The sequence below is a fragment of the Jaculus jaculus genome, chromosome 9 (assembly GCF_020740685.1).
Source record: "Jaculus jaculus isolate mJacJac1 chromosome 9, mJacJac1.mat.Y.cur, whole genome shotgun sequence".
In the NCBI taxonomy this organism is placed as follows: Eukaryota; Metazoa; Chordata; class Mammalia; order Rodentia; family Dipodidae; genus Jaculus; species Jaculus jaculus.
Genome location: NC_059110.1, coordinates 45,627,860 through 45,649,290, shown reverse-complemented (window position 1 = coordinate 45,649,290; position 21,431 = coordinate 45,627,860). Strand labels below are relative to the sequence as shown.

Sequence of the window (21,431 nt, the reverse complement as noted above, 5' to 3'; positions counted from 1 at the left end):
TTCCCAGATGACTGAGCCCCTTCACAAGGGTATTCCCTGCAAAGTCATCCTTATACTGGAAACATCACACCCAGCTGGGCATGTGGGCAGAAGGAAGTGGAGGTGAGGGGAAGAGGATGTCCAGATGTGGCCAAGGGATTCTGCTCTCTCCCTGTTGATACCCTTGGACCTTTGCCAAGCTCTGCTGTCCGCTCACCCAGGCCTCTGGGGTCAGTTTGCAGGGCCAAGACTAGGCAATGACTGCGGGGCACTTGAGAGTCCTGGGGGACTGCTGGATCGTAGCAGGCCCCCATGCTGGCTGCACTGAATGGCTGCAGCCAGTGGGGCTGGGCTAGACTAGCTTTTCTGCAGTCAGGCTTGGCATCTGGAGCAGCTCAGGTGGCTGGGAGGAGCAAAGAAGAAAATGAGATTTGAAAACTCAAGTGGCTCAAGTGTTGTCACTGGGGTAGGCTGGGGGTGCCCAGGAGACTCCTCTCTCTCAGGAAGGGCATCTTGAGGAAGATGAGTTTGGCAGAAGCCTTTGCTTTGCTGGGAACGGTTGGCAACCAGACAGCAGGCTGGAGAAGCTATTGGATCTTCTGGGCCCACTTCATGTCACCCACCTGAGGCTTCTCGCCCCCCAGGCCCTGGATGAGGTCCTCCAGGCACTGCCAGAAGCCTATCTTGCCCAAGTGGTAGTTGAGCCAGCCTGTGGTGATGCAGAAGTAGGTCTCGTGCGGGGACACATGGTAGATGCCGTGGTGCTGCTGAGGCACGATCACATGCCAGTCCTGCAGGAGGGTAGCAGGTGCCAGCTCGGCAGCCCAGAGTATGTGTGCAACCACTTGTGAATCTGGTTGGTGAAGGTGCCAAAGATGGTGAGGCAGAAGACGAAGCAATCCCAGGGGTACTGCTGCTCCAAGGTTTCCTCGCAGGGCGGCTCCTGTGTTAGATGGCACCCATGTCCCCCTCAGGCTCCACAGAGGACAGAGGCAGCCCAGCATGGGCTTTGCAGCCAGACAGGGCTGGGTCGCCTGCCCTGACCCCTGCAACACTTTGGGGTTGTATGGGTGTAGGACTGGGCCCTGGGTCAGGTTCCTCGAAGCAGGGTCTGAGGCAGCTGTTGAGGTGGGGGGTCTCAGCCTGGATTCTGGGGGTGGAACTTGTAGGCCACGTTCAGTAGAGGCAGCAGTGTCACCAGGAAGTTGTCACCATTGGTCTCGATGAAGTTCCTCGTGATGGCCATGGGATCAATGTGATGTTCCCGGAAAGGACTGATGAAAGCCTGGGCTGTGAGGGACTCAGAGATCTCCTCCTTGCTGCTTCCCTGGCATTAACAGAGGGGACCACGTCTTCGGGTCACTAAAACCCCGTGCTTAGGGATCAGCCTCCCTCCTTTCTAAAAACATCAGAGACTCTGGATTTCTGCTTTGGTATGTGTTGAGTATCCTCAGGGTCTGTTTCTTTCACCCATGGAAGCAGCACTTTTGCTCATCTCCCCCATTTCCTCTGTGGATTCGCCTGGACCTTGACTGAGATGCAAGGGGTAGTTTCTCTCCTCCGGTCTCCCTACCTTCTGTTAAAACAAAACAGATTCTCCCAACAGAGAGTAAATTCAGCATAGGTTAAAATGGGTGTAATCAATTTATGTTTGATGGATGTAGCTCCTCTTTTAGCCAAAGACTAGTGGAAGCTTGACACTGGAGAGCATAATCTTTGTCTCCACAGGATGCTGACCTGGTTCCCAGTTCCAAATATGGATTCCTTCCCACTGAGAGGATCTCTTGGCCAATTAGAAAGCCATTGCACCCGCCAAGGCTGTGTGCCACCATTGCATTGATGTGTACTTCTTGTCAGTCTGGTTGCTTCTGAGTAGTTTCCAACTCTGCTTGCTCACATTGTTGTTAGTCACTTTCCCCCAGCAGCTCATATAGCTCTTCTAAGCACTAAACAGGCTAACTCTCTGGGGATCGGCTCTCTTCTGGATGCTAGCCAGGTCTCCCCATGTTCTGTGTTGGCAGCTGTGGTGACTTCAGCAACAGGGTCTTATCTTTTATCTAAGGCCAGTAACCAAATGCTTTGACAGATGCTTGTCCTGTTTGAGGACCTTGTAGGTGACCAACAGCTCAATGTAGGTTGCACCTATCTCTGTGACTGTGAGTTACAGGTCAGAGTCAAATCTTTTTAAGATTAGGCTTCATCCCACCTTCTCTAGGGCCCTTCTTTTCAGGTGCTCCCCTACTCCTATTGAGGGTTATCTTTTGGTTTATCTCCAAGGATAAATATTTCTATGGTACCAGTTCATTTGGGGTTTAGTTTTATGTTTATTTCCACCTTCTCCTTCCCCCAAACCCTTCCATCCCTATTCTCTGGCCCTCAAGTTGCCCATCACGCATGCCAGCTACTCAAGCTGACCCAAGTTAGGAACCACAAATGAGTGAGAACTTTCAGCTATTGTCTTTCTGTGATTGTGTGTGTTCGACTCTGAGTATGATCTGTTCTAAGTCCATCCATTTTCCTACAAATTTCATTGTGTCATTTTTTCATGCTAATGAGTAGAATTCTATGGGGTACATGTAACACAACTTTGTTACCCATTTACCCAATGATGGGCACCTGGGTTGATTCCAGTTCTTAGCTGTTATGAATTGAGCAGCTATAAACATGGTTGAGCAAGTATTTCTGTAGTGAAGTATAGAGCATTCAGGATAAATGGCCAGTAAGGGAATAACTGGGTCTGTTAGTAGTTCTATACTCATTGCTTTTAGGAATCTCCATATGATTTCCATAGTGGTTATTCAAGTTTGCATTCCCACCAACAGTAAATAAGGATTCTTCTTTCCCTATATCCTCAACAATATTTGTTGTCATTTGACTTTTTTTAAAAAAATTGATTGCCATCCTTACTGGAGTAAGGTGGAATTTCACAGTTGTTTTAACTTGACTTTCCCTAATGGTTTGGTATTTTTATTTAAATTTTTTTTGTTTAGTTTTATTTATTTATTTGAGAGTGACACAGAGAGAAACAGGCAGAGAGAGAGAGAGAGAGAGAGAGAGAGAGAGAGAGAGAGAGAGAGAGAGAGGGAAAGAAAGAATGGGCACCAGGGCCTCCAGTCCCTGCGAATGAACTCCCCCTTGTGCATCTGGCTTACGTGGGTCCTGGGGAATTGAGCCTCGAACCGAGGTCCTTAGCCTTCACAGGCAAGCACTTAACTGCTAAGCCATTCCTCCAGCCCTGGTTTGGTATTTTTAAAAAATAATTTTATTTTTATTTGAGACAGTCAGAGACAGACTGACAGATGGAGGGTGAGTTATGGGCATACCAGGTTCTCTTGCCTCCTCAAATGATCTCCAGATGCATCTGGATTTACATGGGTGCTGGGGTACCTAGCCATCAGGATTTGTAAGCAAGTGCTTTTAACTATTGAGTCATCTCCCCATCTCCCAGACCTGACCTTCTAAATAGCCCATTTAGTATGAACTCATAGATAAATTAATCCAACATCCATGGCTGGACCTTCAAGCTATCTTCCATACAAGTGACTTTTGGGGGATCATTCACATATAAACCGTAACAGCAGTGTGCTAAGTTTGAATATTAATTTGTCTTTTGTGTACTTAATAGCTCCATTCTCTTGCTTCCACCTCCAGAGTGTTGGGATTATAGGCATGCACCACTATATTGGCCTACATTGTCATATTGCTAAGCCCTAAATCTTTATTTATACTGAATATACATTTATCTTGCCTAAAATTCCATTTCCCATATTTTTAGTAATATCATTGGAATAAATTTAAGTTAAAACATACATATTGAGCCAGACATGGTGGCACATGCCTTTAATCCCAGCACTCAGGAGACAGAGGTAGGAGGTCACTGTGAGTTCCAAGCCAGCCTGAGACTACATACTGAATTCCAGGTCAGCCTGGGCTAGATTGAGACCCTACCTCAAAACAAACAAAAAACATAATGAAATTTTAGATTTCTTTATTAATTTATCCAATGCCTTGCAATGGGACAATAATGTTGCCCTGCAGGCTGGGGAGATTGCCTAGTGGTTAAGGTGCTTGTGTGCAAAGCAGGTTAGACTCCCCAGGACCCATGTAAGCCAGATGCACAAGGTGATGCATTTGGAGTTTGTTTGCAGCAGCTGGAAAGCTCTCTCTCTCATCTGCCTTTTACTCAATAAATAAAAATAAAAAATAATTAAAACAATAATGTTACCCTGGTTGTACATGGCTTTATTTAAGTGTGGGATCAAACACAACTCCTTGTCTTCTTTATGAAATTTCTTACAGAAGTTTATGTAGATGTATCAGAGTAGCTTCCTGGGCTCTGCCTCTTCCTGTGTCTGACTTAGGCTTGACAATTTTTTTGTCAAATGAAAATAATTTAGTTAGGATTAGCATTCAAGTTATAACATGCCTCAAGTACAATGTCAGGTCTTTCAAGATTGCTTGGCAGAGCTTGTTTGAGAAAATACAAGGGCAATGTCTGGTGGTTGGGAAATTGTAACCATAAAGGAAAAAGTGACTTCAGTGAACTGATCATATGAGGTAGGTGTGTTTTCCAGAAAAAGTGAATCATAATAGTACATTTACATTGTGTGACCCTGAAAAGTACTATTAGAATCTAGACAGGTAGGAACAACTGGGAAATTATTTATTCTTTTTTTTTGATGATGATATATTTTTATTTACTTATGGTTTCTGTGGTTAGCCTGCTTTATTTTTTAATTTTTTATTATTTTTTATAATTTTTATTAGCATTTTCCATGATTATAAAAAAATATCCCATGTTAATTCCCTCCCCTTCCACACTTTTTCCTTTGAAATTCCATTCTCCATCATATTACCTCCCCATCACAATCATCACAATCAAGTCTTTTCTCCAATGAGTATTTTTGGCATTTTTATTGAATATCAGGTGGCTATAGCTACTTGGGCTTACATCTGGGTCCTCTATTCTGTTCCACTGATCTACATGTCTGTTTTTGTGCCAGTACCACACTACTTTTGTTACTATGGCTCTGTAGTACAGGTTAAAATCAGGTCTGGTGATACCACCAGCCTTATTTTTTTTGTGCAGTATTATTTTAGATATTCGAGGTTTTTTGTGATTCCAAATAAATTTTTGGATTGTTTTTTTCTATTTCCATGAAGAATGCTTTTGGATTTTTGATAGGGATTGCATTAAATGTGTAGATTGCTTTTGGTAAGATTACCATTTTCACAATATTGATTCTTCCAACCCAGGAACAAGGGATGTTTCTCCACTTTCTAGTGTCTTCTGCAATTTCTCGCTTGAGTGTTTTAAAGTTCTCATTGTAGAGCTTCCTTACTTCCTTAGTTAGGTTTATTCCAAGGTACTTTTTTTATTTTTTTGATGCAATTGTGACTGGGAGTGATTCTCTGATTTCATCCTCTGTGTGTTTGTTGTTAGTATATATGAAGGCTACTGATTTCTATGTATTTATTTTGTATCCTGCTACATGGATGTACGTTTTGATTGGCTCTAACAGTTTGCTAGTCGAGTTTTTAGGGTCCTTTATGTATAGAATTATGTCATCTGCAAATAATGATAACTTGATCTCTTCCATGTATTTTTGTATCCATTTTTTTCTGTGTCTCTTGCCTTATTGCTATGGCTAAGACTTCCAATAAAAGTGGGGACAGTGGACACCCTTTTCTTGTTCCTGATTTTAATGGAAAAGCTTCCAGTTTTTCCCCATTTAGTAATATGTTGGCTGTAGGCTTGTCATAAATAGCTTTTATTATATTGAGATATGGTCCTTCTATTCCAAGTCTCTGTAGGACTTTTATCATGAAGGGATGTTGGATTTTGTCAAATGCTTTCTCTGTGTCCAATGAGATGATCATGTGATTTTTGTCTTTCAACCCGTTTATAAAATGTAATACATTTATAGATTTGCATATATTGAACCATCCCTACTTCTCTGGGATAAAGCCTACTTGGTCAGGGTGAATGATCTTTTTGATATACTCTTGTATTCTGTTTGCCAGTATTTTGTTGAGAATATTTGCATCTATGTTCATGAGGGAGATTGGTCTGTAATTTTCTTTTTTTGTTCTATCTTTGCCTGGTTTTGGTATCAGGGTGATGCTGGCCTCATAGAAGGAGTTTGGTAGAATTCCTTCTTTTTCTATTTCCTGGAAAAGCTTAAGAAGCAATGGTGTTAGCTCTTCCTTAAAAGTCTGGTAAAATTCAGCAGTGAATCCATCCGGGCCTGGGCTTTTTTTAGTTGGGAGATTATTGATAACTGTTCAGATTTCCATGTTTGTTATAGGTCTATTTAAGTGATTAATCTCATTTTGATTTAATTTAGGTAGGTCATATAGATCAACGAAATCATCCATTTCTTTCAGATTTTCATACTTTGTGGAATATATGCTTTTATAGTATGTCCCTATGATTTTTTGAATTTCTCTGGAATCTGTTGTGATGTTACCTTGTTCATCTCTGATTTTATTAATTTCTGTCTCTTCTCTCTTTCTTTTGGTCAGATTTGCTAAGGGTTTATCAATCTTGTTTATCCTTTCAAAGAACCAACTCTTTGTTTCATTAATTCTTTGGATTGTTCTTTTTGTTTCTATTTCATTAATTTCTGCCCTAATCTTTATTATTTCTTCCCATCTACTGATTTTTGGTTTGCCTTGTTCTTCTTTTTCCAAGGCTTTAAAGCGAAGCATTAGGTCGTTTACTTGCGACCTTTCTAATTTCTTAATATAGGCACTTAAGGCTATAAATTTACCTCTTCGAACTGCCTTCATTGTGTCCCAGAGATTTTGGTATGTTGTGTTCTCATTATCATTTGACTCTGTAAATTTTTTGATTTTCTTTTTGATTTCTTCATTGACCCATTCATCATTTAGTAGTGTATTGTCTAGTTTCCATGATTTTGTGTATGCTCTATAGTCTTTCTTGCTACTGATTTGTAGTTTAATTCCATTGTGGTCAGATAGAATGCAAGGAATTATTTAACTTTTCCTGAGTGTGTTAAGATTTGCTTTGTGTCCTAATATATGGTCTATTTTAGAGAATGTTCCATGTGCTGCTGAAAAGAATGTACATTCTGCAGTCTTTGCATGAAGTGTCCTGTATATATCTGTTAAGTCCATTCCTTCTATGACCTCATTTAGTCCAGATGCCTCTCTGTTTATTTTTTCCCGGGATGACCTGTCAGTTGATGAGAGTGGGGTGTTAAAGTCACCCACCACCACTGTGTTTGGTGTTATCTGTGACCTTAGTTCTAATAGTGTTTGTTTGACGAATTTGGGAGCCCCCATGTTAGGTGCATATATGTTTAGGATTGTAATGTCCTCCTGTTGAAGTGTGCCCTTAATCAATATAAAGTGACCTTCCTTTTCTTTCTTGACTAAAGTCGGACTAAAGTCTACCCTGTCTGATATTAGGATAGCAACCCCTGCTTGTTTTCTAGGCCCATTTGCTTGAAACACCGTCTTCCAACCTTTCACCCTAAGATAATGTCTATCCTTTGTAGAAAGGTGAGTTTCTTGGAGACAACAAATTGTTGGATCCTGCTTTTTAACCCAGTCTGCAAATCTATGTCTTTTCGTTGGGGCATTGAGGCCGTTGATATTAAGAGATATTATTGAAAGGTGTGTATTTATGTTTGCCATTTTTTTGTGTGTGTGTTTCTGGTTCTACCTGTACTCTCTTCTGTTAACTAGTATTTGAGTATTGCTTGTTTTTTCTAGGTTCCTTATATGTGTGCTTTTCCTTTTGTTCAGCATGGAGGATTCTATCAAGTATTTCTGTAGAGCTGGTTTTGTCTTCAAATACTCCTTTAACCTGCTTTTGTCATGGAATGTCTTTATTTCTCCATCTATTAGAATGGATAACTTTGCAGGATAAAGTAACCTTGGTTGACAGTTGTTATCTTTCAGAACTTGGAATATATCACTCCAAGCCCTTCTGGCTTTAAAAGCTTGTGTTGAATAATCTGCTGTAATCCTGATGGGCTTGCTTTTGTAGGTAACTTGATTTTTCTCTCTAACTGCTTTCAATATTTTTTCTTTGGTGTGTGTGTTTGGAAGTTTGATTATAATATGGCGAGGAGAGGTTCTTTCTGGGTGTTGTCTGGCTGGGGTTCTAAAGGCTTCCTGTATCTGCATTGGCACCTCTTTCCCAATTTGGGGGAAATTTTCTTCTATGATTTTGTTGAAGACGCCTACTATGCCTTTGGATTGGAGTTCTTCTTCTTCTACTATGCCCTGAATTCTTATATTGGATCTTTTTATAGTGTCCCGAATATCTTGAAATTCCCACTCATACTTTTCTATAAGTTTGTCTTTCTCTTTGTTGGACTGTACTGGGTCTGCCACCTGGTCTTCTAGCTTAGATATTCTGTCCTCTCCCTCATCCATCCTACTGGTGAGATTTTCCACAGAGTTTTTTTATTTCATTAACTGTGTTCTTCATTGCTAGTAATTCTGACTGGTTTTCCTTTATTATTTCTATTTCCTTATTTATGTCTTGTATTGCCTTCTTTATTTCATTAAATTGGTGTCCTGCATCTTCTTTGATTCCTTTGATTTCCTCTTTGATTTCTCTTTGATTTCTTCTTTGATTGTTTTCATGTGTTCTTTGAGCTCTTTGAACATATTTATAATCATCTTTTGAACTCTTTCTCAGGCATTTCCTCTAACTCTTTCTCACTGGAGGACATTTCTGATGCATTAACACTTTTAGGCGGATTTATATCATCTTGCTTTTTAGTGTTTCTTGTGTTATAATGTATATATTTTTGCATCTTGGATTAAGTTAATGCTTGGATTTTCTAGCTAGCTGTGTATTCTTAGCTGTATAAATTGATTTGATGTAATATATTTTCATGGTAGGACCTTAAGGTGTAAGGTGTGGCTCTTAAGACTCTGAGAGTATCTACAAAGATGTTCTTAGGGGTTGAGTTTCCCTGCTATAGGAGTATTCAAGCAGGCTATGTGGAATAAAATACAGGTAGATTCTAAAATTTAACTAAACACTGTACCCATTCAATCAAAAACAGCCCCGAGTATGTGTGCAAGAGTAGTTTTTATAACGACCAGATCCTCTATCAACAAAAAGGTTAAGATTTCTGGTCTGTTGAGGGATCCAAGTCAGCTTGCGACCAAGTGAGACCCTTCCCTGGTGCAATCCCAGTTACCTTGGATGATTTTGGTCTCAGTCAAGTTGCTGCCTGGGTCGTCGGGCTGCTGTTCTGATTTCTGGAGCTGGGCACTTGCTTTTCCTGTGGGGCCAACCGAGCCTGACAAGTGTGGCCCTGCAGATCAGCTCCCCTGCTGCTGGAACTGCTGCTGCTCAAGCTGCCCCTGCTGGGCTGTAGCCACTGCTGCTGAAGGTGTTGTTGCTGGACCCACCGCTGCTGCTGCCTCTGCTGCTGCTGTAGCTGCCACTGCTGGAGCCACCACTGCTGCTGAAGCTGCTGCTGCTGTGTCCACTGCCGCTGCTCCCCCTGAAGCAGCTGCTGCCGAGTCTGCTGCTGCTGCTACTCCTGGGTCTGCTGCTGCTGGGGCCGCTGTTACCAGTGCTGGAGTCGCTGATGTTGCTGCCGAACTCTGCTCCTGCTCGGGTCCCACTGTGTGGCCGGGTCCTGGGCCGGAGCTGGGCTCAGGCAGTGGGGGAGGGGAGGGAGCCGCAGTGGCTCTGGTTCTCTCGCTGCTCCACGTGTTCTTCTACCTCGCGATCTGCTCCTCCGTTGCTCGCTGCTGCTCTCCCTTCACGTTTCCCGAGTTGCAGAGAGTGCGGTGTGAGGAGAAGCACCCGCACCTGGCTTTTCCTGCGGCTCGAGCCGAGTCTGGCGGCTTTCTGGTGCGCCGCGTCCGCAGCGGTTGGCCAAGCTGCCGGAGCCGCTTTTCCCACCTGTGCAGGCTCTGGATGCACTGGAACTCTTCTACTTCTCTGCTGCCACTTCAATTTCCTATACACCTCACTTTCTAGTAAAAGTGTGTATTTTGCTGAGTTTTTTTGGTCTTTTTTGCCCAATAGGCTGCTTTGGCGGGGTACCTATGCCACCATCTTAACCGGAAGTCTCTAATTTCTTAATATAGGCACTCAAGTTGCTGCCTGGGTCATCGGGCTGCTGCTCTGATTTCTGGAGCTGGGCACTTGCTTTTCCTGTGGGGCAATCTGAGCCTGGCAAGTGTGGCCCTGCAGATCAGCACCCCTGCTGCTGGAACTGCTGCTGCTCAAGCTGCCCCTGCTGGGTCTGTAGCCACTGCTGCTGAAGGTGTTGCTGCTGTACCCACTGCTGCTTCTGCCTCTGCTGCTGCTATAGCTGCCACTGCTGGAGCTTCCACTGCTGCTGAAGCTGCTGCTGCTGTGTCCACTGCCGCTGCTCCCCCTGAAGCTGCTGCTGCCGAGTCTGCCACTGCTGCCACTCCTGGGTCTGGTGCTGTTGGGGCCGCTGTTACTGGTGCTGGAGCCGGTGATGTTGCTGCCGAACTCTGCTCCTGCTTGGGTCCCACTGTTGGCGTGGCTGGGTCCCGGGCTGCTGCTCTGTTCGCTGGAGCTGGGCTCAGGCGGTGGGGGAGGGGAGGGAGCCCCAGCTGCTCTGGTTCTCTCGCTGCTCCAAGCATTCTTCTACCTCGCGGTCTGCTCCTCCGTTGCTCGCTGCTGCTCTCCCCTCACGTTTCCCGTGTTGCGGAGAGCGCGGTGTGAGGGGAAAATCCCGTACCTGGCTTTTCCTGCGGCTGGAGCCGAGTCTGGCTGCTTTCTGGTGCGCCGCGGCTGCGGTGGTTGGCCAAGCTGCTGGAGCCGCTTGTCCCCCCTGTGCAGGCTCTGGATGCTCTGGAACTCTTCTACTTCTCTGCTGCCGCTTCAATTTCCTATACACCTCACTTTTTAGTAAAAGTGTGTATTTTGCTGAGTTTTTTTGGTCTTTTTCCCCCCTAGGCTGCTTTGGCATGGTACCTACGCCGACATCTTAACCAGAAGTCCGAGTATTATTTTTATTTATGTAGGTTTTTGAGGTAGGGTCTCACTGTAGCTCAGGTTGACCTAGAATTCACAATGAAGTCTTAGGGTGACCTTGCACTCATTTTGATCCTCCTATCTCTGCCTCCCAAGTGCTGGGATTAAAAGCGTGCACCACCATGCCAGGTTTATTATTATTATTATTATTTTAATATTTAAGTGTTCTTCATTTATTTGAGAGAGAGAGAGAGAGAGAGAGAGAGAATGGGCACAACAGGGCCTCTAACTGTGGCAAATAAACTCCAGATACATGTGCCACCTTGTGTATCTGGCTTACATTTGTCCTGGGGAATTGAACCTAGTTCCTTAGGCTTTTCAGGCAAGTGTCTTAAGTGCTAAGCCATCTCTCCAGTCTCTTTACTGCTGAGTAGAACTCCATTGTATAAATGTGCCACATCTTCTTTATCCATTCATCAGTTGAAGGACATCTAGGCTGGTCCCATTTCCTAAGTATTGTGAATAGAGTGGCAGTAAATATGGTTAAGCAAGTGTCTCTAAAGTAGTGAGATGTGTCCTTAGGATAGATGCCTCGGAGTGCTATAGCTGGGTCATATGGTAGATCTATTTTTAGCTGTTTCAGGAACCTTCACACTGATTTCCACAATGGCTGGACCAGATTGCATTCCCCCCAACAGTGTAGAAGGGTTCCTCTTTTTCTGCATTCTTGTCAGCATTTATGATCATTTGTTTTCATGATGGTAGCCATTCTGATGGGATTGAGATGGAATCTCACCATAGTTTTAATCTGCATTTCCCTGATGACTAGGGATATAGAACATTTTTTAAGATGTTTATATGCCATCTGTATTTCTTTTTTTAAGAACTCTCTATTTAGTTCTGTTGCATTCAGGTTTTCATTGCTGGTAGAAATCACCCAATTAAGAGCAGTTTGTGGGAAAAGTAAGTTTATTTTGGCTTATAGGCTCGAATAGGAAGCTCCATGATGGCAGGGAAAGTGATAGCATGAGTAGAGGATGGACATCACCCCCTGGCCAACTAAGGTGGACAACAGCAACAGGAGGGTGTGCCAAAAATTGGCATGGGGAAACTGGCTATAATACCATAAACCAGCCCCCAACAATTCAGTCCCTCCAGGAGACGTTAATTCTCAAATCTAGGCTGGTTCTATCAACTGGGAACCTAGCATTCAGAACACCTAAGTTTATGGGGGACACCTGATTCAAACCACCACAATCTGCCCCTTGCCCCCATAAACTGATACCCATACATGATATAAAATACAATGCCTTCAGTCCAACTTTACAAGTCACCATAGTTTTTATTAATCCCAATGATGTTCAAACATCCCCACAATCCAAGATCTTTTAACTGAGCCATAATACCAACCCCCCACCAAACTCCCATAATGGCACAGAATAAACATTCATACTATAAAAGATGGCATTGGGCATAGCAAGGAAATATTTAGCCAATACAAGATTTTAAACAACCAGGGCAAACATCAAACTCTGTCGCTTCAAGTCCAACAATTCTAGCCACTGACAAATCTCCAAGTCTGATAATTATAACCAGCCATAAGTCTCTGGCATTCCAATTCTACCCCTCCAAGTAAGCTACTCACAGTCCTAGAAAACTTCATTGGTGCAGGCAGCTTTTCTTAGCAGCCATCTCATGGTCCCAGCATTTCCACTGGGACTTCACTGCAATCCATGGTTCATCCTCATGGCTCGATGGGGGTCTCCATGTGGCATCCAGCAAACCTGCTTCACACTGCCCATGGCCAATTCCAGAACACAAGACTGTGTTGCAAACTTAATGACCCTCTCTTTCCTGCATTTCTTATAGTACACAATACCAGGTAGGGTGCCAATTTGTTAACCCAGCGGGGAATAAAGCAGACTTTGAAGAACAGGACACTCCTTGAGCACTCAGGCCCCTTCAAAAGAGTCAACATTTTTCCTGTTACCCCAGCACAGGGTTAGGGCCCATACTGACCTGGTGTAATCCTAGTTACCTTTTGGGATGGTTTTGGTCTCAATTATGTTGCATGTCCACTTGGGTCCCTCTTTGCTGCACAGTGGGCTCACATAGGCTGGCTGAGTTGGTGGGTTGCAGGTCTGATTGCCTGTTCCTGATATTGTGTGCTCTGTAGGTGAGCTCCTTTCCCCAGGTCTCTGGTGCTTGCGCTGGCATTGGTGGAGGGGAGGCTGTGGATGGTGGCTGAAGTTCTCCTGCTGGTCTTCGTGATCCTCTTCCTCACAAGCTGCTCCGCTGGTCCCTGCCATTCTGCCTTCTTGTTTCTTGAGTGTGTGAGGAGCCCAGTGTGAGTGCAAAATCTCCTCACCTCCCTCTTCCTGCAGCTCAGGCTGAGCTTTGTGCCTGTGGCTGCGCAGACCTGGTGCTGCCGCTGTTGGCGACAATTTTGCCCGCCTCTGTGGTCTCTAGATGCTCTGAATCTCTCCTACTTATCTGCTGCAGTTGATAATTTCTTACGTACTTCACCTTTTAGTAGAAGAGTGTAGTTGGCTTTTTTTTTTTTTTTTTTTTTTTGGTTTTTTCTCCCCTAGGCTGCTTTGGCGTGGTTCCTTTGCCACCATCTTAATTGGAAGTCTTCCCTAGGCATAGGTTTTTGACTAGAATTACAATATCAGACATGTATTTCCTCCCATGGATTGGGTCTCCAGTCCAATTAGAGAGCAGTTGGTTTTCCCCACAACAGACATGCCACTGTTGTACCAATTGGTGCATCTGGCCTGCCTGTACATTTTTAAGGCTCTGGTCCACTGCTGTTTAACATCATTGATGACATCCTTCCCCAAAAAGGCTGCGTGGAGCATAGCTCTTTCTAGTATCTTGATAGCTAATCAATTGGGAGTTGGTTTTCACCTCAGCTCTGCTTGATTTCTCAGTGACCTGCAGCCCAACCATGTGGAATTCAGCTTATAGGGTCTTACCATGTAGTTCTGGTGGGCAACCAAGAGCCTTGGCAATGGCCCGTAATGTTTTGGTGCATTTAGGGCCTTCCCTGGCCTATAACTCACTGGACATAGGCTATACATATAATGATGCATGCTTGTGAGCTAGACTAGCTGAACTGGGTTCAATTGAGGCCCTGTCTCAATAAATAAGGTGGAGAGTGATTGAAGAAAACACCTGACATCAACCTTTGGCCTCCACACACATGTACAAATGTTTACCCACATGAGTATAAATATGCATATATATACACAGCACCCATACACATGCCAAAAATTGTTCACGATGTAAAATAGTGTTGATTTTCCTTTTTCGTGTTTTGGATGTATTGAAAAGAGCATCCTAAGTCATTCCAATCTGCTTTTTATCTGGAAAGATACATTACTAAATGCCCTGGGCTTTCCATTGCCCATTCACAATAGATAATGCCAAGTCAAAGAAAGTAGAGAGGAAGACAGATCATCTGGTTCATAATATGTGCTCAGAAAATACTAGTCACTCCCTCTTACCTTCCTCATAGAATGAGGTAGGGCTTAGTTTTAGTTCTGAATTTGCCACTGAACCAAGTCCCTCCTTGTGACTTATCTGGAGACTCCTGCATGGCAGCATGAATGAGACTTTGGTTCTGTGTGTGAGAATGTATTTACATGTGACTTTGAAGGTATTCGGGAGAAGTACCTTTGGGTCCTTCGTCAGCACTCTGCTTCAAGCCTGTGTCACATACCAGACCCTCTCAGGCTGAGAAGCACAGTATAATTTCTTGTTCAAGTGCACACAAGTATCTATGTGGATAGAAAGGTGCCCACTTAGGCCAACATTGCCACTGGATTTGCATATAAAGACTGACTTTTTTTTTTTTTTTTTTTTGACCTGCTGTTCAGGCTCAGATCAACTGAGTAATGGAGGCAGTGTTCAAACACAAGGCTCACTTACAACTCTCTGGGCTACTTTGGAAAGTGTAAGACTGGAAAGAATATCTTTTCCTTCTTTAAAGAGAGGATAGTGTTGAGAGAGTCTTGCTATGTAGCTCCTGTATGGCTTTGTGCTCACTATGTAACCGAGGCTAACCTTGGACTTAAGCAGTCCTTCTGCTTCAGCTTCCTGAGTGTCAGGTTGACAGGCTTGAGCCATCATACCCAGCAAAAGTTGGAAAGTTCTGCATGTTTGCTCTAGCCTTAGGTTCATCTTGGCTCTGCTCTGTGGTTTTCTGTAAAATTAAGTCTCAGCCCAGTTGACCAGAAGAACCACAAAAGAATGATGGTGTAGCAAGGACAAGGTCTCTGGACAGTTCTTCACTATGTGAGCAGGGAGCCTCTGACATGGAGATACTTATGTGCTCCTAGAGAGACATTTTCCCTATCATTTAGCCAGAGAGAAGCTTGTCCAGGGCTCTAGGAATTGGCTTGTGTCAATCTGACAGAGCTGGGGGACTCCTCTGATATAAGCCTTAATCCAGAATGCATGGACTTTATTTGGTATTGGCTATTCAGGAAATAAAGTTTGTAATTTGTGGTCACATTGTTATATTAGCAGTTTGTGAGTAACACAATTAAAAATCTCCTGTGCTCTGTGAGCGCCAGTAGCTGCTCATGTGCACTCACTCCACTTTATTTATTTATTATTTTTATTTATTTTTGAAAAAGAGAGGGGGAATGGAAACATCAGGGGCTTCTTGTCTGTACAAATAAACTCCAAATCATGTACTACTCTATGTATCTGTTTTTACATGGGTACTGAGGAATAAAACCAGAGTCACCAGGCTTTGCAAGGTGTGTAGGGGGACACAAGAAGGAAAGGCCAAGGGGAAAACTAAAAGAAAAACAGAACAAAATAAGAGGGAGTTTTATCAGACAGGATTCTTCAAACAAAGGCTCACTCTCTTTCTCACACACATACATATACATGTTAGGTTTGAGTGTGGAAACGTACCCCCAAGGCTCATATGTTTCAACATTTGATACCTAGCTGGTAGTGCTGTTTTAGAAAGATTTGAAACCATTATGAGGGGGCTTAGGGGAAAGGGTATTTGCATTGAAGGTTATAGCTCGCTCTGGTTCCAGTCCAATCTCTCAGCTTCCGGTCTATAGAAAAGTGAGATGGGAAGAATCCCAACCACACACTCCTACCATCATTAACTCTTTGATACCTTCTTCAACATGATGGGCTATAACATTTCACATGTGAGCGAGAATAACCCTCTTCTGTCAAGTTGCTTCTTTCAATATTGTATTATATTGACAACAGCATAACTAGAGGAGGAGGTAGGTTGCTCTGCTATCACAGTGAGGCCAGCACACAGTAACCATGATGTTCTCCTCACCAAGAATCTACTGGACCAGCCTGGAGAGATGGCTTAGTGGATAAGGTGCTTGGCTGCAAAACCAAAGAACTTAGGTTTGATTCCTCAGGACACACATAAGCCAGATGCACATGGTAGCACATGTGTCTGGAGTTTGTTTGCAGCAGCTGGAGGCCCTGGTGTGCCCATTCTCTCTCTCTCTGTTTCTTTCTCTCAGTCTCAAATAAATAAATAAATGAAAATGAAATATTAACAATAGCATCTACTGTACCACATTTAGCAGTCATGAAGCTACAAACAGCTTAGAAAGGAGCCAGGGAGGCCAGTGAAACACTGAACAGGGCATCTCTAAGTTCACTGTAGTGACACTGAGCCCTTGGTGATCATCCTGCATCTCCCAGTGTTGTGTGAAAACAAGCATGTCCCCTACTTCTTTGTACATTCTAGGCCGGCCTTGGGTCAGCAGTGGGGTCTCTAGCCCTATCACTGTCTGTCCCGTCAGCATCACAGAAGACTTTCAGCTAAAACAGTAGACCCAGTCATTCAGTAGTCTACTGAACGGTTCTTAGTCTAAACCTGGGGCCTCTGCCCTTTTATTCTGTTGACCCTCCACCTTTATGTTGGCACGCAGTATTTTATGCACATTATGAAAGATTATTTGATTGGTTAAAGTTTAGTGCCTAAATCTTAATTGCATGTAAAACAAAACATTATTACATGGCATCTAGATAGATGTTTAACTAAATATACTAGCTGTGACAGTTCATATTGATTATCAAATTGATGGGATTTAGAATAACCATGGAAATGAACCTTATCACGTGTGTGAGGGAATTTCTAGATTTTGTGATTTGAGGTGGAAAAACCCACTCTGACCCATGGGAGTGAGCTGAGTACCAGCAGTCCGTGTTCTCTGACAATTATTTTTTTAAAATATTTTTGTTTATTTATTTGAGAAAGAGAGAGAAAGAGTCAGATAGAGAATGGGTGCTTAGGGCCTCTAGCCACTGCAAATGAACTTCAGATGCATGTGCCCCCTTGTGAATCTGGCTTATGTGGGTCCTGGAGAGTTGAACCTGGGGTCCTTTGGCTTTGCAGGCAAAGCCTTAACCACTAAGCCATCTCTCCAGCCCTTCTCTGATTCTTGACTGGGTACACCGTATGATCAGCAGTCTCATGTGCCTGCCTCCAAGCCTTCCCCTCCATGACAGCTTCAAACTCTAAGGTAAAATAAACTAAACTTGTCAAATTGCTTCTTGTCAAGTATCTAGTTACAATGAGAAAAGTTACTATTATACTGTGTCAAATAAGCAAAGAAAATTTACAGTAGGTTATTCATTCAAAAATAGCTAAAAGAACATTTAGACTCTAGTTTTTTTTAAAGAACATTTCACCCTCCAAATTATGGAAAACACAATTGTGACTGATTGTTAAGTTAGTCAAAAAGGAATATAATGTTGGCTTAAGGATCTCAAATCATAAGATTCAAGTTAAGTTACCGTAAGCCAAATTCTTGCCCCTTAACTCCTAAATTTTATTTTTGAGTAATTTTATAAAATTGCATTTGAGACAATTTTTGATAGGTTTTCAGTTTTATTATTTTGGAACAGAGATCCCACGCTGGCCTCAGACCTTATATGTAGTCAAAGATGTCCTTCTACTCCTGGTCCTCACTTCGCCTCCAAAATGCTAGAATTTCAGGCATGTGTCATCAGGCCTGGCTCTGAGTGTCTTACCATATTTTCTTCAGCTATGTTTTATAGCTACAATTATATGTTCTGATACTTATTGAAATATTGTGAGGCTGGTAACGATGTGTCCACAGCTTTCATTTCAGATGAGATGGGGTTTGTACAGTGTGGTATGGCCATAGACAATAACTTTCATTTCATACATTCCTCACATTACAAAAAAACAAAACAGCACTTAGTGGCTGGCTGTGGTGACACATGCCTGTAATCCTAACACTTGGGAGATGGAAACATGAGAATCAGAAGCTCAAGGTCATAGTAAGTTCTAGGTCATCCTGGTCTACATGTGACCCTGTCTTCAAAAGCTAAAAAGTGAAAAACCAACCATTTAAAGTGCATGTGTTTTCAGTGCACATGACATATAACTATGTGTAAACAGAACTCAAGGGCTAAAGATGTACTTGGTTAGGAAAATGTTTGACTCATATGCATGAAGCCCTAGGTTCAATCCCTAGCACCTCATAAACTGGGTTCCGTAGAATATCCCAGAATTTGGGAGGTGGAGGCAGGAGCATCAGAAGTTTAATATAGTCCTCTGTTATACACTGAGTTCCAGGCCACACTGGGACACATGAGAACTCATTTCAGAAATAAAAACAATAGAACAACCAGAACTCAAGTAACTGGTGAGAATAGGAGTGAGCATTTTATTTTATTTATTTGAAAGAGACAGAGAGTGCCAGGGCGTCTTGTGGCTGCAAAGGAACTCAAGATGCATGTACTACTTTGTGCATCTGGCTTTAGGTGAGTACTGGTGAATCAAATCTGGGCTGGCAGGCTTTTCAAGCAAGTGTCTTTAACTGCTGAGTCATCTCCTAAGCCCCAAAACCTTTTTCTAGGAAAATATTTTTATTTATTTATGTGAGAGAAAGACACAGAGAAAGAGGCAGAGAGATAGATGATAGATAGATAGGTAGATTGATAGATAGAGAATGAGTATAGGCACACCAGGGCCTCCTGCCACTGCAGATGAATTCCAGATGCATATGCCACTTTGTGAGTCTGGTATTATGTGGGTACTGGGGAATCAAACCCAGGCCATCAGGATTTGCAGGCAAGTGTCTTCAACCACCGAGCAATCTCTCCAGGCCCTAAGTGTTTTTAAAAATATTTAAAAATATTTTACTTATTTATTTATTTGACATAGACAGAAAGGGAGACAGAGAAGGTGACAGAGAGAGTGGGTATGAATATTCCAGGGCTTTCTGCCACTGTGAGTATTGGGGAATTGAATCTGAGCCATCAGGTTTTATAAACAAGTTTCTTTAACTGCTGAGCCTTTTCTCCAGCCCCCAATAACTTTTATACTTTGCTTTATATGCACACTATTATCATTTTTCAAGTTTTTGTGTGTGTGTGCATGAATATTCCTGTGTGTGAGCGCACATTTGTACTTGTGTGTGAAGGCCAGAGGTTGATGTTAGTGTCTTCCTCAATCACTCCTCACTGTATTTGCTGAGACAAAGTCTCTCATTTGAGTCCAGAGCTTGCCATTTTGGTAACTCTAGCAAGACAACTTGCTTTAGGGATATATACATTTTTTTTTTAAATTTTATTTATTTATTTGAGAGCGACAGACACAGAGAGAAAGACAGATAGAGGGAGAGAGAGAGAATGGGCGCGCCAGGGCTTCCAGCCTCTGCAAATGAACTCCAGACACGTGCGCCCCCTTGTGCATCTGGCTAACATGGGACCTGGGGAACCGAGCCTCGAACCAGGGTCCTTAGGCTTCACAGGCAAGCGCTTAACCGCTACGCCATCCCTCCAGCCCCATTTTTTTTTTTTTTTTTTTGTTTTTTGAGGTGGGGTCTCTCTCTAGCCCAGGTTAACCTGGAATTCATTATGTAATGTCAGGGTGGCCTCTAATACATGGCTGTCTCCTACCTCTGCCTCCCAAGTACTGGGATTAAAGGCATGTGCCACCGTGCCCTGGCCAGATTATCTTGATGTTTGGTAAAAGACTCTGAGATGTTACAGAAGTTAGAGGAATTCCAGATAAATTTTCCAATTACAATTGAGAAAGCTTGCTTTGTTATTTTGATTCTCTGATTTTCATATTTGCTTATTCATTGAGCCTTCTAATTGACTTCTACGAGTTGAATGGAATTATTGGGCCTACATCCAGCTTTCCCAGATGACCAAAACAGCAGTCTGTTCAGAGGCAGATGAGTAGACAAAGTTCCTTTAAGTCTAGCTTGTTCACTCAGTAATAAAAGTGTAAATATGAAAGTAAATCACCTGGAGATAGTTGTCCCGGACATGGTTGGATAAACTTGAAGATATGAGCAATGGAAGAGGCAGAGCAAGAAGATCGACCAGCGCCACCAGCATGATGTGTCATGCTGCTGACCCCATTAATTCAGGTTGGGAAGCAAACTCACACACCTCCTCTCATCTTCAAAGTGCTCATCAAAGAAATGGCTAAATGTCAATCCTCCAATAATTCTCATTTTGCTGATGCAGAGGGATGCGAGTCTGTGGAGCTCCCACAAAGCTGGGATTTAGAAGCGCTCCTGGCTCTGCAGTCACCAGGTCGCAGCTCTGCTCCTTTCCAGTAGGCCTGCGGCTGAACTGGCTGCCACGTGGACGCAAGCGAGCCTGCAATTCCCTGGGAGCACAGGATTGCTGGCTCAGTCGAGTTACACTCAGGGTAGCTGAAATCCAGCCTCAAGTTGATGCTGAAGAAGATGAAGACACCTCAGATGACAGCGAGATGCTTAAAATGAAGAATCACAACAAAGTTGTAAAAGGAAAGATGATCTTTCTGGGGCACTGCTCAGGAATTACAGGCTTTCTATGTGGAGTTCTCTTTGCTTAGGAAAGCTGTCACTTCTGACACATAGGTCAAGTTTCAGGAAGATTTCTTTGAGAGGCAGGCAGCTGTGCCACTTGGTGTATTGGAACACTTGAGTTTTCCTGCATCTTTTCTACATGGAGATAAAACGGCCTTGAGAGTGTCCAACACTTTGAAAGAAAAAAATTTGTCTTGAAAATCATGGAGTTTTCTTAAACAGAATTGACAGTTTGTAGTGGCTTGGCCACAGAGATAGTTCTGTGCCTGTGAAAATTTTCTGCCACTACAGACACACAAAGGCACAGGGCCATATGTTCAGAGCCAAATACAACATATTGGCCACACATTCTCTGCAACGCCTCGGTTCATACATGAGTGTGAAATGAATGATGCATTACAGTCAGAAACATAGTCAAGCTTTTCAAATGACTGAGAAAGTTGAACACTTGCTTCTTTTTTAAAATAAGGTTTCTCAAAACAACATAGAATCAGATGTCTATCATTTGCTCTGACTGCTGAGAGTAAAATTATCCTTTAAGGAAATCACAGACACTTTTAAATTTTTCCTAGCTGTAAGATTTAAAAATGACTTTAAAAAAATCACTGGATTCCAGAAGAAAAATGGCTGGGGCTCTTCTGGGAAGTGCTCCTTTG

The 21,431-nt window shown here is 43.0% G+C and overlaps 1 pseudogene; it reads right to left on the bottom strand.

Annotated features, from left to right (window-relative positions):
* Nucleotides 1-566: 566 nt before the first annotated feature.
* Nucleotides 567-1,675, bottom strand: LOC101613970 (annotated as a pseudogene).
* Nucleotides 1,676-21,431: the final 19,756 nt, after the last annotated feature.